Source organism: Panthera uncia, chromosome C2 (assembly GCF_023721935.1).
Source record: "Panthera uncia isolate 11264 chromosome C2, Puncia_PCG_1.0, whole genome shotgun sequence".
NCBI lineage: Eukaryota > Metazoa > Chordata > Mammalia > Carnivora > Felidae > Panthera > Panthera uncia.
Genome location: NC_064810.1, coordinates 71,090,968 through 71,104,123, shown reverse-complemented (window position 1 = coordinate 71,104,123; position 13,156 = coordinate 71,090,968).

The following is a 13,156-nucleotide window of genomic DNA, read 5'->3' as shown; positions in this document are numbered from 1 at the left end:
ACCACACAGCACATTGCAGATGAGATATCACCCCCACTTTCAGACTCCTCCCTGGGGCTTTCTTTACATGTTTATAATGAGGATGGACTCCTTAGGGTGACGTTCTTGTGGAAGGTGCACACATTAAGTATAAATGCTACAACTTTTTAAAAAGATACTTCAGTTTGGAAAAAAAGAATAGATCACTTAAACTTGCATTCTAGTCCTTTTAATACTTTTGCTATTCATGTTGGGCAAATACTTTCTCCTGTCTCAATCTCCGTTCCCAAATCTATATATAACCTGGGAAGTTTGGAATGGTCCCTCAGTGACTTCCGGGTCTCTCAGTTCTCACAGTCTTCACAGGGTTATTGCCTGTTCTGTGCCAAAGTGCAGAGGGGCCAGGTGGCCCAGGTGGTTTTGCTTCTGCCTTTCCCAGGTGTCTTTGGGTTGGCACTGACAGCCCAGAAGCGGTTTCACAGCCTGAGAGTCAGTATGTGTCCGTGGTTCTCAAACTTGCGCGCGCATCAGAATCACCTGGAGGGCTTGTTAAAACACAGAGTGCTGCAGGGCACCCGGGTGGCTCAGTTGGTTGGGTGTCCGACTTCAGCTCAGGCCATGATCTCGAGGTTTGTGGGTTCAACCCCTGCGTTGGGCTCTATGCTGACAGCTCAGAGCCTGGAGTCTGCTTTGGATTCTGTGTCTCCCTCTCTCTCGGCCCTTCCCCTGCTTGCACTCTCTCTTTTAAAAATAGATAAACATTAAAAAAAAATTTTTTTTAAACACAGAGTGCTGCAATCCCTATCAAAATGACACCAGCATTCTTCACAGAGCTAGAACAAACAATCTAAAATTTGTTTGGATCTAGAAAAGACCCCAAATAGCCAACGTAATGTTGAAAAATAAAACTAAAGTTGGAAGCATCACAAGTCCATACTTCAAGCTATATTACAAAGCTGTAATCATCAAGACAGTATGGTATTGGCACAAGAACAGACATAGCGTACCCAGAAATGGACCCACAAACATATGGCCAACTAATCTTTGGCAAAGCAGGAAAGAATATCCAATGGAAAAAGTCTCTTCAGCAAATGGGGCTGGGAAAACTGGACACGACATGCAGAAGAAAGAAACTGGACCACTTTCTTATACCATACACAAAAATAAACTCAAAATGGATGAAACACCTAAAGGTGAGACAGGAAACCATCAAATCCTAGAGGAAAAAATAAGCAGCAACCTCTTTGACCTTGGTCACAGCGATTTCTTACTACGTATGTCTCCAGAAGCAAGGGAAACAAAAGCAAAAATGAACTATTTATTGGGACCTCATCAAGAGAAAAGGCTTCTGCACAGCGAAGGAAACAATCAAAACTAAAAGGCAACCAATGGAATGGGAGGAGATATTTGCAAATGACATATCAGATAAAGGGTTTGTATCCAAAATTTATAAAGAACTTACCAAATATAACACCCAGGAAAACAAATAATACATGAAGAAGACACTTCTAATACATGAACAGTATTTTACTAATACGTGAACACTTTTCTAAAGAAGACATCTATTATAAATGTCTGCATAGACGAGTGTATTATGCTAAATAAAATAAGAAAGAGAAATTTCATATGATTTCACTCATATGTGGAATTTAAGAAACAAAACAGAAGAACATAGGAGAAGGGAAGGAAAAATAAGATAAAAACAGAGCGGGAGGCAAACCATAAGAGACTCTTAAACTAAAGGTTGCTGGAGGGAGCTGGGTGGGAGCATGAGCTAAATAGACATTAAGGAGGGCACTTGTGATGAGCACTGGGTGTTGTATGTAAGTGATGAATCACTAAATTCCACTCCTGAAACCAATACTACACTCTGTTAACTAACTTGAATTTAAAACAAACAAACAAACAAACAAACAAACAAACAAAAAAGCACAGAGTGCTATCTCCCACCCTGAGTCTCTGATTCCAAGGGCTGGGAATGTGCATTTCTGGCAAATTCCCAGGTGATGTTGATGCGGCTGATCAGGCCACCTCACTTTGAAGACCACTGTTAAGGACAGCGTGAGCTCACACCCATGAGAACATAAGTGCCTGCCCAGTGGAGTTGAGGATCTGGGTAGGAAGGGTGAGTGGTGAGGAGGCCCTGATGGAGGAAGCAGGGCCCAGCCTGGAAGAAAGGCGCAGGCCTGTCTGACCACGGCCTCCGTGCTGTCCCTGGGGAGAGGTGGGATGTGCAGGACGATGCCAAAACACTTAGCCCGGGTGTCCCTGCTCGGTAGCCAAGGGTCTGGGGCAGCATTCTGACTTCACTCTCCTGCCCAGCACGTGGCTCCCTCCTCCCACTGGTCCTGCACCCCACACCAGGCATCTCTGAAAAGGGCTCTCAGGAAGAGAAGACAGCAAGATTGGCATTAGGAGGCCGTGTGGTCAGAATACCCTTCTTGCTTCTTCCCAGCCTCTCATCTCCCCACAAACCTCCAACTCAGGGGAAAACCTACTTTATGTTCTCTACTGTAGCCAACCTTTGGGACACTAGGGGGACAAAGAAAAGGGCCTGGTGACTTACTGAGCAAGGCATTCTTAGTCAAAATCCCAATCCAGCCAGCTTCATGGGAGACTCTGCCTGTGGTCACCAACATCCTCCCCGCTTCCTTCCTGATGGTTTGGTTCGGGATGGCAACGTGCCAGCTACAAAGATTCACTGTCCCAGTTCTGGCTGATGAAACCTAAGTGGAAGTTACAGGGTGTGGATTTCTGAAGGTGGTTTTTTTTTTTTTTTTTAATGTTTTTGTAAACTTATTTTTGAGACAGAGAGAGAGAGACAGAGAGACAGAGTACTAGCAGGGTAGCAGGGGAGGGGCAGAGAGAGAGGGAGACACAGAATCCAAAGCAGGCTCTAGGCCCTGAGCTGTCAGCACATAGACCAATGTGGGACTCAAACTCGTGAACCACAAGATCATGACCTGAGCCAAAGTCAGACGCGTAACCAACTAAGCCACCCAGGTGCCCCCTGAAGGTGTTTTAAAAGGAACTGGGCTAGCACAGGCTTTCCCCTCCCCTGCCCAGGAAGCAGACATGAAAGCTGGAAAATGGAGCGACCACCTTGCTATGTGAGGCTGCAAGCAAACAGAGAAAGGCATGGTGAGCAGAGCAAAGGAAAAAGCAGCACTGGGTTCAAGCAGCAGTACCCAGGCCTGGACTGGTCTAATCTGATTCTCTGACTGCTAATCCAGCGTTCTGTTGTTTCAGCTGAATGTATCCCTAGCTGATAGAAGTGATCACAGTGGAAAGACCATGAGATGGGCCCCTGGGACTTGGCCTGGCTTCGTAACAGGCTGTGTGACTCAGGGAAAGTCATGGCCCCCTCGGCCCATTTCTTCATCTGTGGGGATGAGTGTGACCCTTCTGAATCAAGAACCAGGGCCTATCCTAGGTGAAAGGTCTGGCCATAAGGGAGCTGGGGGGTGGGTTTCAGTGATGGGGCAGGAAATCACCTGGGGAATGGTGACATCCTGGGGTCTTATCAGTGATCAGCCAAAGGGAGATTCTAAAGCACAGAATAAGAGGTGTCAGCAATAACTCAGTCCAGCTGTCATAAGTCTTTGAGCATCCCCTTTGTGATCCCCAGGGTCACCTTTGTCCCTGGAAGAAGCCCCGGGTAGCTTTATAGACCTGTGCCCCTCCCACAGCCCTCACAGTCAATTGGGTGGCCATTTGGAACTATCGCTGCTCCCAGGAAGCACAGAGCTGGTGCTACTGCTGGAGAGAAGCCTGGGACCCTTCCGATTTGCGTCAGCCAGGTCACCGGTCAACCTCTGTGCTGTGTGGATTATCTTGGGCCAGAGTCACATGACCCTGGGAGCCCCTGGGGGCAGAGCCATCACCCACAGAAGTACAAAATGTGAGATCGGAGAAGGGAAGAAAAAATCAGGGTACTATGATTAAAGATGGAGGGGGGCCTGGGTGGCTCAGTCAGTTAAGCGTCCGACTCTTGATTTCAGCTCGGGTCACGATCTCATGGTTTGTGGATCGAGCCCTGTGTTGGGCTCTGTGCTGGCAGTGCTGAGCCTGCTTAGGATTCTCTCTCTTTGTCTCTCTCTCTGCCCCTCTCCTGCTCACGTGTGCATTCCCTCTCTCTCTCTCTCTCTCTCTCTCAAAATAAATAAATAAATAAATAAACTTAAAAAAAAAACAAAAAAGAAGAAGAATGGGACATGGATCCAGGTTGTCCTAAACCACAGCATCCTTCACTCCAGCCCCGCCACAGCCTTGTCCTGGGATGGATTCCTTAAGGCACCTGTTGATTCTATGAGCTCTGTGAGGAGCCACAAAGGTTGGGCCCAACTACCCCAGCAAGAGAAAGAATGCACCCAAAGCACTTTTTGAAGGCCATCTGCTGGGCAGAGGCGCTAACTGGTGACCATGACAGCTGAGCTCATCATCAGGCTGGCGGGAGTCAGCTCACCTCCAGGGAGAGACAAACTGGGAGCCTCAGGAAATAGGACTGACACCACCCACCATGACTCTGGGACTCTCCTATCCTCTCCCTCCCTCCTCACCCCCTTTGGAAGTCCTCCTCTGCACCCCAATTCCATCAAGAGGTGGAATCATCGTCCCCCCAGGAAACTGACCTGTGATTTCAGGACACACCGCAGGAGCAGAGAAGAAATCCTGTCTCTGAAAACAGTAAAAAGCTAGGTTCACCTTGGTCTCTTCCCTTGGCAAAAAGCAATGTGTGTGTTGGGGGAGGAGAGGTAGTCATAATCACAATGATGAAAGTTACCCTCACTTTGTTTTTAAAAAACAAGACTTGCCTGGCTAAGATATAGACCAAAGTCTGATAATGGAGTGACTACCCCCAACAAGTCCTCCAGTCCTCCTCCTCCCTCCTGCCAAGCACATGAGAATTGTCTGTTGCCCTTTTGAACCCCTTCTCTACCAACTGTGAACCTCGTCTTCTTCGATTCCATGTACCAGCCCCTACCATAGACCTGGCTTGCTAAATACAAAAATGAATAAAAGCATGAATCCATGGAGTACCCAGCCCAGACCTCCATCCTGGCAGGGACTCCCTCTGGCCCACTGGCATCCTTTGGCCCAAGTTTCTTCCACCCTTGCCTGGCCCATTTGTCTCCTCGAGGGCAAAACTGAGCCCCTCAGAATTGGCAGCCATCAGACTCTGGCAGGACTTGGTGGACTGGTCATGTCTTTGGATTTGGACTTGGGAATTTCACAGTTGGGAGGCAAGGGCTCATCCCTCTCTTCACCCAGAACTGCCTGAGAACAAAGCTGTATCCCTGCTGACCTGCGGTAAGAGCACCTGGGAGGAGGGCCACTGGGGCTGCAGGGGGAAGCCCTGGAAAACAAGGATCTGCTACTGGAATGAGGCAACAGAGGAACGACCATGGCTGTGGGGATTTTTCATTTTTTAAAAAAATTTTTAATGTTTATTTATTTTTGAGAGAGAGACAGAGAGAGAGTGGGGGAGGGGACACAGAGAGAGGTAAACAGAGGATCCAAAGCAGACTCCTCGCTGAGAGTAGAGAGCCAGATGTGGGGCTCGAACCCATGAACCGCAAGATCATGACCAGAGCCTGTCTGACGCTTAACCACCTGAGCCACCCAGGCACCCCAGGAATTTTTCTTTAAGATCAGCCTGCTAGAATGTGCCTGAAGATGGTAGGTGGACAGATGGTCAAGAGAAACATGTAATAGTGTTCAACCTAGCGTTTTTGTGACAGCAGAATACTGGAAATGATCTAAATGCCCAGCAGTATTGGGCTGGATCAATAAAAGATGGTACAAACTTTTATTTGTAGTGAAATACAATGGATAGTCTACAGCCATTATATGAAGGATAGAGCTATAAATAGCTCTATCTCTACTGATGTGGAAAGAGTCCCATGACATATTGTTGAGTAAAAAGAGCAGGTTATGAAACAGTATATGATCCCATTATAAGATCACACACACGTGCGCACGCACAGAGCCGTCTGGAAATCTGTTCACCAAACTGTTAACAGTATCTACAGTTGGTGGAGTTTAGGGTAATTTTTACTTTGTTCTTTAAACTCTGTATTTCGAGTTTTAAAGCATTCAAGATAACTAATCCTTTTCACCCGGGAATGAATAAGTAACAAGCGAACAAAAACCAAAATAAAACCTTCCACTGTCCGGATCACTGGCCTAACGTTTCCTGTCTCCTCATCCCGTGCCATGACATTATGAATCGGCCTCACCAAGGAGGCAGCACAGGGTTGCGGAGGGAGCCAGGCTTGGAACCAGTCAGTCCTGGATGTGGATGTGGCTCTACCACAAGCTGTGAGATCTTTGGGAAGTCACTTAACTATTCAGAGTCTCCACTTCCTCCTTGAGTGTCTGCTTCATGGGCTGGTTGGGAGCCATGACTAAGAGGAAAGTCAAGTGCCTACATGGTCTTCTGGAGGGTATGGAGTGAGGCCCCTGCCTGCCCTGGCCACCCTAGGAACTCGAACTCAAGGTCTGACAGACCAGAAATAGAAGTCTTAAGCATAGATATTTGGGGCCACCTAGGTGACTCAGTCAGTTAAGCATCTGACTCTTGATTTCAGCTCAGGTCATGATCTCACGGTTCATAGGTTCGAGCCCTGCATCAGGCTCTGCACTGGTAGTGTGGAGCCTGCTTGGGATTCTCTCTCTCTCTCTCTCTCTCTCTCTCTCTCTCTCTCCCTCTCCCTTTTTGTCTGCCCCTCCTCTGTCTGTGCACTCTCTCTCTCTCTCAAAATAAATAAACATTTTTAAAATTTTTCAAAAAAAAACAATAGACATTTGTATGATTGTTGGAATTCAAATGTGGGCTGTAGTTTTGACCTTTCCAATTTCTGCAACTGCCTGTGATCCTGAGCCCACAACTTCCTGCCAGGCTGTGGATAAGCATGGGGGGGGAGGGGGACGGGGGAGGAAAGTCTATGAAGCCAAGGTCACCCTGAAGGAAGTAGATGAAAATCCAAGCTCAGTGGGGCCACCTGCAGGGACCCTAGTATCAGAACCCACTGGCCTGGGGAAGGGGGTAAGGGCTGAGCCAGGGGTCCTGAGCCCAGGATCAAACAGGCTGCTTCAGGCAAGGTGGGACACAGAAAACCTCCTCAAGCCCCTCCACACACTACTTTCAATTATTCACACTCTTGACTCCAGGGTACTCCCATCCCACCCAAATTCATCACAAGGGCAGGCTGGTGGAGAATGCTGGAACTGGAAGGACCCCAGTGAGTCCTCTTGTCCCATCCCCTCATGTTTCAGAACCAAGGCCTGCAGGAGACGGGGCTTCCCGCTGACATGGGCCTGGCTCCAGGCTGCAACTCAGAGTCTGGTTCCCAGCTCTGGGGTAACAGGACACAGTGTACAGAGACCTGCGTGCACCAGTGCATTCCCTTCCACAAGTATCCCAACCCAGTTCACCACACGGGAGTGTTAACAATTGCACCACACTGTGTACCCGAGGTCCTCCTTGCCGGCGGGCCCCCGGAGACTGGCACCAAGATCCCATTGTAGAAGCTGTTCTGGGATCTTCCCTGGCACCACTGTCATAGGCTGAGCTCCCCAGAAAACACTCCAAGACAGAGTGCAGGCTTATTGGAGAGTGCTTTCAGCAACAACACCTGCCAGGGGATAGGGAGTCTGGAATGCGCAGAGAGGAGGGGAAGTGCAGTGCAGTAACAAGCGAGACCCCAGCTGATCCTGCAGGGAACTCTGACAGCCCTTCCGGGACATCCTGCCCTGAGGCACGAAGACCTGGCATTTGTACCCTTACTGTGACCATCCAGCAGAAGCAGGTTTGGGGGGGGCGGGGTATGGGGGGGCATGAGTGACCTCGAACAACACAGCTCTCTTCCACTGAGGGCAAGTCCCAGAGAGAAACACAGCTGGGACCCATCAACCACCTACACCCCCAGCAGCGGGGAAATGAGACACTCAGTCCTGGCGGGGGCTCTGGGCAGCAGATCACAGTGGCCACTGCACAGAAGGGAAGCAATGTGCCCGACATCACACAGAGTAAATGATGGAGCTGAATTCAAATCCAGATAGCCAAAGCCCACAGTTAATCCCAATAATTATATGAATGTCTAACGCCTAAAGGGTGTGCTTACTGTACTGGGCATTGTACTAGATTGATTCTATCTGTAAATTATGTCATCTACCTCTCAAAACAACCCTCAGAAGTAGGTATTCATATTATAGCCACATTTTATAGATAAAGAGACTGCATTTTACAGACGAAGAGACTGAGGCTCAGAAATGATAAGTAACTTGCCCAAAGTCATTCGGCTAATAAGCCAGGATTTGAGCCCAGGCAGTTTGATCCCAGAGCGACTACACAAAAAGGCCATAGTGACAAACTGGATCCTTGTCCAGTAGCTTGTGGATAGCATGCATTTCTTAAGTGTTTTTTTAGAGAGGTGTTTTAAGTGTTTTTTTGGAGGCCATGGTGAACCTTGGCCTCTGCAAGCTGTCTACTGGCCTGCAGACTGACAGCCCACGGGAGGCTGAGCCTGCCTGGGGTCTGTGCTGCCCCACAGACTCCCTGTCTAGCCCTCAGAGTCACCCCATGCTCGGGGAGCACAGCCCAGCTGGAGGAGTCCGACGCCTCACCCCTGTTCACAGCCCAGGTCTGCACAGAGCGGCTGCTGCCGGCACCACCCCGGAAGCTTGGGGTTCGGCCCCACCATCTCCCAGAGCCCCGCTTACGACTCTAGAAATCTTGGTTTATAGAGCTGTAACCAGTGATTCCTGCCATCATCACTGTATTGCCCCATCGGGTCTCTTTGAGACTGCTGATGAAAAATGCTTACGAAACACATCGCAAAACACCGGTGCCAGTTGTGATCTGCAGCATCTCCAGCCCCAGCAGAAGTTAACCTTTGACAGCCAGCTACCCCACATTCCTCAAAAGTAGTATGTTTCCTCCCTGAGCATGGGCGGGGCCCTCTCCACCAGTGAGAGGCTGTTCTGGGAACCCAGCTCCTCGTGTCCCAGAGCCCGGCAGCTGCCCAGGAAAGGCTGACCTGAAGGAGCAAACCAGAGGTCCCTGTGCCACGCTCTAGCCCGGCTCTTCTCTGTCCCGCTCAATTAAGTGTCTCTATCTGGGAAAGGTCTGCCTCCCCACAAGGCTCTTTAAGGCAGAGACAGAGCCTGCCCTCTGCCCACTGTCTCCCAGCGCCAAGCTTCACCTAGACTATAGCCAGGATTCAATAAGGTATTTACTGGGCGAAAGAATGGATAATATGTTAATTACTGGTTGGTATCAGGGCCAGCGGGTTGTCTACCCCCCATCCTGACTATCGGTAACCAACATTTGTTGTTACCTCATCTTTTCCCTCCTGAGGCCCCCTCCCCAGAGAAGCTATTAGTATTACCCCCATTCTATGGGACAGGCAGGTGAGGCTACGAGAATCAAGGAGCTCGATGGGATGTGACCACGGGCAGAGCCAGCCCCTGAACATGGTGGAGGCAAGTCTGCAAGTGTCAGGCCACACTCAGAAGTGAATCTGCCCTGGTGCCGCCTGGACTGCCTGCCTGCAGCCTGCGGGACGCCCCAGCCAAAGTCCAGGTGCAATAGCCTTTATCTCCCGCGCTCCGGATCTCCATAACCATCTCAAGGCCCTGGGCAGGAGGGTCAGTGGTTGTGGGAGCCCGCACATGCCACTGATAACAGAAGTGCTGGCCCAGCTGATGTTAGAGATGGGTTGAAGACGGAGTTTCCCTTGGAGAGGTCGGAATTAGGCAGCAAAGCTTTCCAGCCTGCTGGCTGCTCAGCTGAGCTTCACTCAGGGCATGAGGTCCCTTCCTTCTCTTGCAGGGGGTACCAAGAGCCAAGAGCAGTTTCTGCCTGCAGATCCGCTCTGCCATCAGCCCTCCCGGCTGAAGAGTCTCTGGCCCCACAGAAGAGGGTGGGTAGCGCTAGGGAGGAGGAACATTCAGGCTCACAAGGAACGTTCAGGATGACACCTGCCCCAGCTGCTAAGGCCGAGAGGGCAGTTTGATTAACTTCTTTCTTTTAGTAAGACACCAGCTCTGTATGACTGCCTGTGCAAGTCCCCACGCATATATTATGGATGTGTGTACACAAATGTAAGCATGTACACCTGTTTCCAGACCCTCCTCCTGCAAGAGGACAGAGGAGCTGGGTCCTGTCAGCAGAGGATGACAAGAAATGTCCTCCACCAGGACCACAAGAAACCCTTGCTCTTTTCTTCCTGTTTCCATCAGAGGCTAAGCAACCTTTTATTTTTTTAATGTTTTATTTATTTTTGAGGGGGTGGGAGGAGGGGCAGAGAGAAAGGGAGAGATGGAAAGGGGCTCTGCACTGACAGCAGTGAGCCCATGTGGGGCTGGAACTCACAAACCACAAGATCATGACCTGAGCCGAAGTGGGGTACTCATTCACCCACTGAGCCACCCAGGCACCCGGCTAAGCAGCCTTTTAAAAGCCAGGCTTCCTCTCTTCCCACGCCAACCTCAGATGGCTTCTGAGAATGAGAGGAACTCCCCAAGGGGTGGGGTGGAGGTTGCACTTGTTGAAACGCATGGGCTTTGCAGAATCCCCTCTTAAGTCACCTTTGTATTTTTCTATTGCAGTAAAATATACATAACATAAAAATTTGCCATTTTAACCACATATAAGTATACAGTTCTTTTCTCTTTTCATTTTTTAAAATGTTTATTTATTTTTGAGAGAGACAAACAGAGCGAGAGGGAAGGGGCAGAGAGAAAGGGAGACGCAGACAGAATCCGACGCAGGCTCCAGGCTCTGAGCTGTCAGAGCCCAAAGTGGGGCTCAAACCCGCAAACCGTGAGATCATGACCTGAACTGAAGTCAGAAGCTTAACTGACTGAGCCACCCAGGCATCGCTATATGCACTTCTGTGACAGTAATCACATTCACATTGTTCCGTAACCATCACCACCATCCCTGTCTAGAAGTTTTTCATCTTCTCCAGCTGAGACTCTGAACACATTCAACACTGTTTCCCTCTCCCCCCAGCTCCTAGTAACCACCATTCCACTTCCTGTCTCTATGAATTTGAGTATTCTAATTACCCTATGTAAGTGGAATCATACAGTATTTGGCCTCTTGTGACCAGCTTAATTTCCCTTAGCATACAATGTTTGAGGTTCATTCATGCTGTAGCATATTGCAGAATTTCCTTCTAGTTTAAGGCTAAATAATATTCCATTCCATTTTGCCTATCCATTCAGCTGTCCATGGGCCCTTGGGTCGTTTCCTCGTTTTAGCTGTTGTGGGTAATGCTGCTGTGAACATGAGTGTACAAATATCTCTTTGAGACCCTGCTTCCAGTTCTTTTGAGTATAGTACCCAAAAGTGGAACCGCCAGGTCCATATGGCAATTCTACGTTTCATTTTTCGAGAAACCCCCATACCGTTTTCCACAGTGGCTACACCATTTTACATTCCCACCAGCAGTGTGCAACGGTTCGAATTTCTCCACATCTTTTCCAACACTCGTTCTTTTCTTTTTCTTGTTTTGTAATAGCCATCCTAATGGGTGTGAAGGGCCGTCTCATTGTGGTTTGGATTTTCATCTCCTTGATAATTTGTGATGTTGAACATCTTTTCACGTGCTTACTGGCCACTTGTATATTTTCTTTGGGAAAAGTGTCTGTTCGAGTCCTTGGGCAACTTTACATTTTTTAAAAGACTCCTTTTTTTGATGCTCTGCAACTTGCCGTGTGAGACCATTTCTCTCTGAGATTTCTTGCTGGACCTGCTCGCTACCCAGTCATTCCTGTGGGAACAGGAGGTGAGGGAGAGAGGGAGCCACAGTGAGAAACCTCACCTACCTTGGAAGCTGGCCTGGAGGACTTTGCTTTCAGGATTTCACACTTACTGCTTAAGAAATCCAGAAGCTCAAGTTGAGCTGGACCCAGTTTCTGGGTGGCTCCAGCTCAGCATGTGTGGCTCCCGAGAGATGCAGTTTGAGGGGGCTTTGACTGGCTGGGAGGGCAGCTGACCTGGTGCCTGGTGCCAGGAATGGGCAGTGCCCACCTCCAGAGTTGCCTATGGGGCCCCAGGCCCTTGTGACTTTCTGGGGAGAATTTGCTGTCTGAAGGCCACATGACCACTAGAGTAATTTCTGCTTTGTACAAACCTTTCTGCTGATGGGCAAGATTTGCAATTAGGAATGTGTCCTGAAGGGATGGGCTGAGCTTATCATTGGCCTCAGCTCAGAGTTTATCACCATCAGCCCACAAGGCTTGTCTCCTGTTTTACTTATTTATCATCTCCTCTATCTCTCGGCCCAATTCCTGACGGACCCCTCCGCAGCTCCACCATAGGCATCTGCTCTGGCATGTTCGATGGGTATCCTTCCATCTCTGTAAAGCAGGCGTGTTTTCTTTTTTTTTCTTTTTTTTCTTTTTAAATTTTTTTTAATGTTTATTTATTTTTGAGACAGAGAGAGACAGAGCATGAACGGGGGAGGGTCAGAGAGAGGGAGACACAGAATCTGAAACAGGCTCCAGGCTCTGAGCCATCAGCACAGAGCCCGACGCGGGGCTCGAACTCACGGACCGTGAGATCATGACCTGAGCCGAAGTCGGACACTTAACTGACTGAGCCACCCAGGCGCCCCTTGCAGGCGTGTTTTCATGTGCATGTGTCTTTAACTGACATACCTTGTCCTGTGCTAATAAATCTCATTCTCCTTCTCACTTTATCTTTCATTTCACACTATGTTTTAAAAACCAATCCAAATCCATCGTGTGTTTCTAATTGAGAGAATTCTATCCTGTCTTTCACCTCTGGGAGATGGACACTGGTGCCTCTGTCTCTTGATATATCTTCACTCTTAAGATTATTGACTGAGTCAATCAAATCATCTATATCTTTGCTTTGATATATCTCTTCCTGAGGAGGTGGCTTCATTAAAATCCAACTACAATTCCTGTAGTTCTCCGGTTGCTGCTTTATATATTTTAAGGCTATTGTTAGATGCATATGTTTGTGGCCATTTCAGGGCATGTTGTATCGCTCTTTGACAATATGAATTGTCAAATTCATATTTACCTTGAATTATATCTTGAATTATTTATAATATAATATAATATAATATAATATAATATAATATATTTATTATATCTTGAATAATTTACCTTGAATTATATCTTGTTAGATATTAGT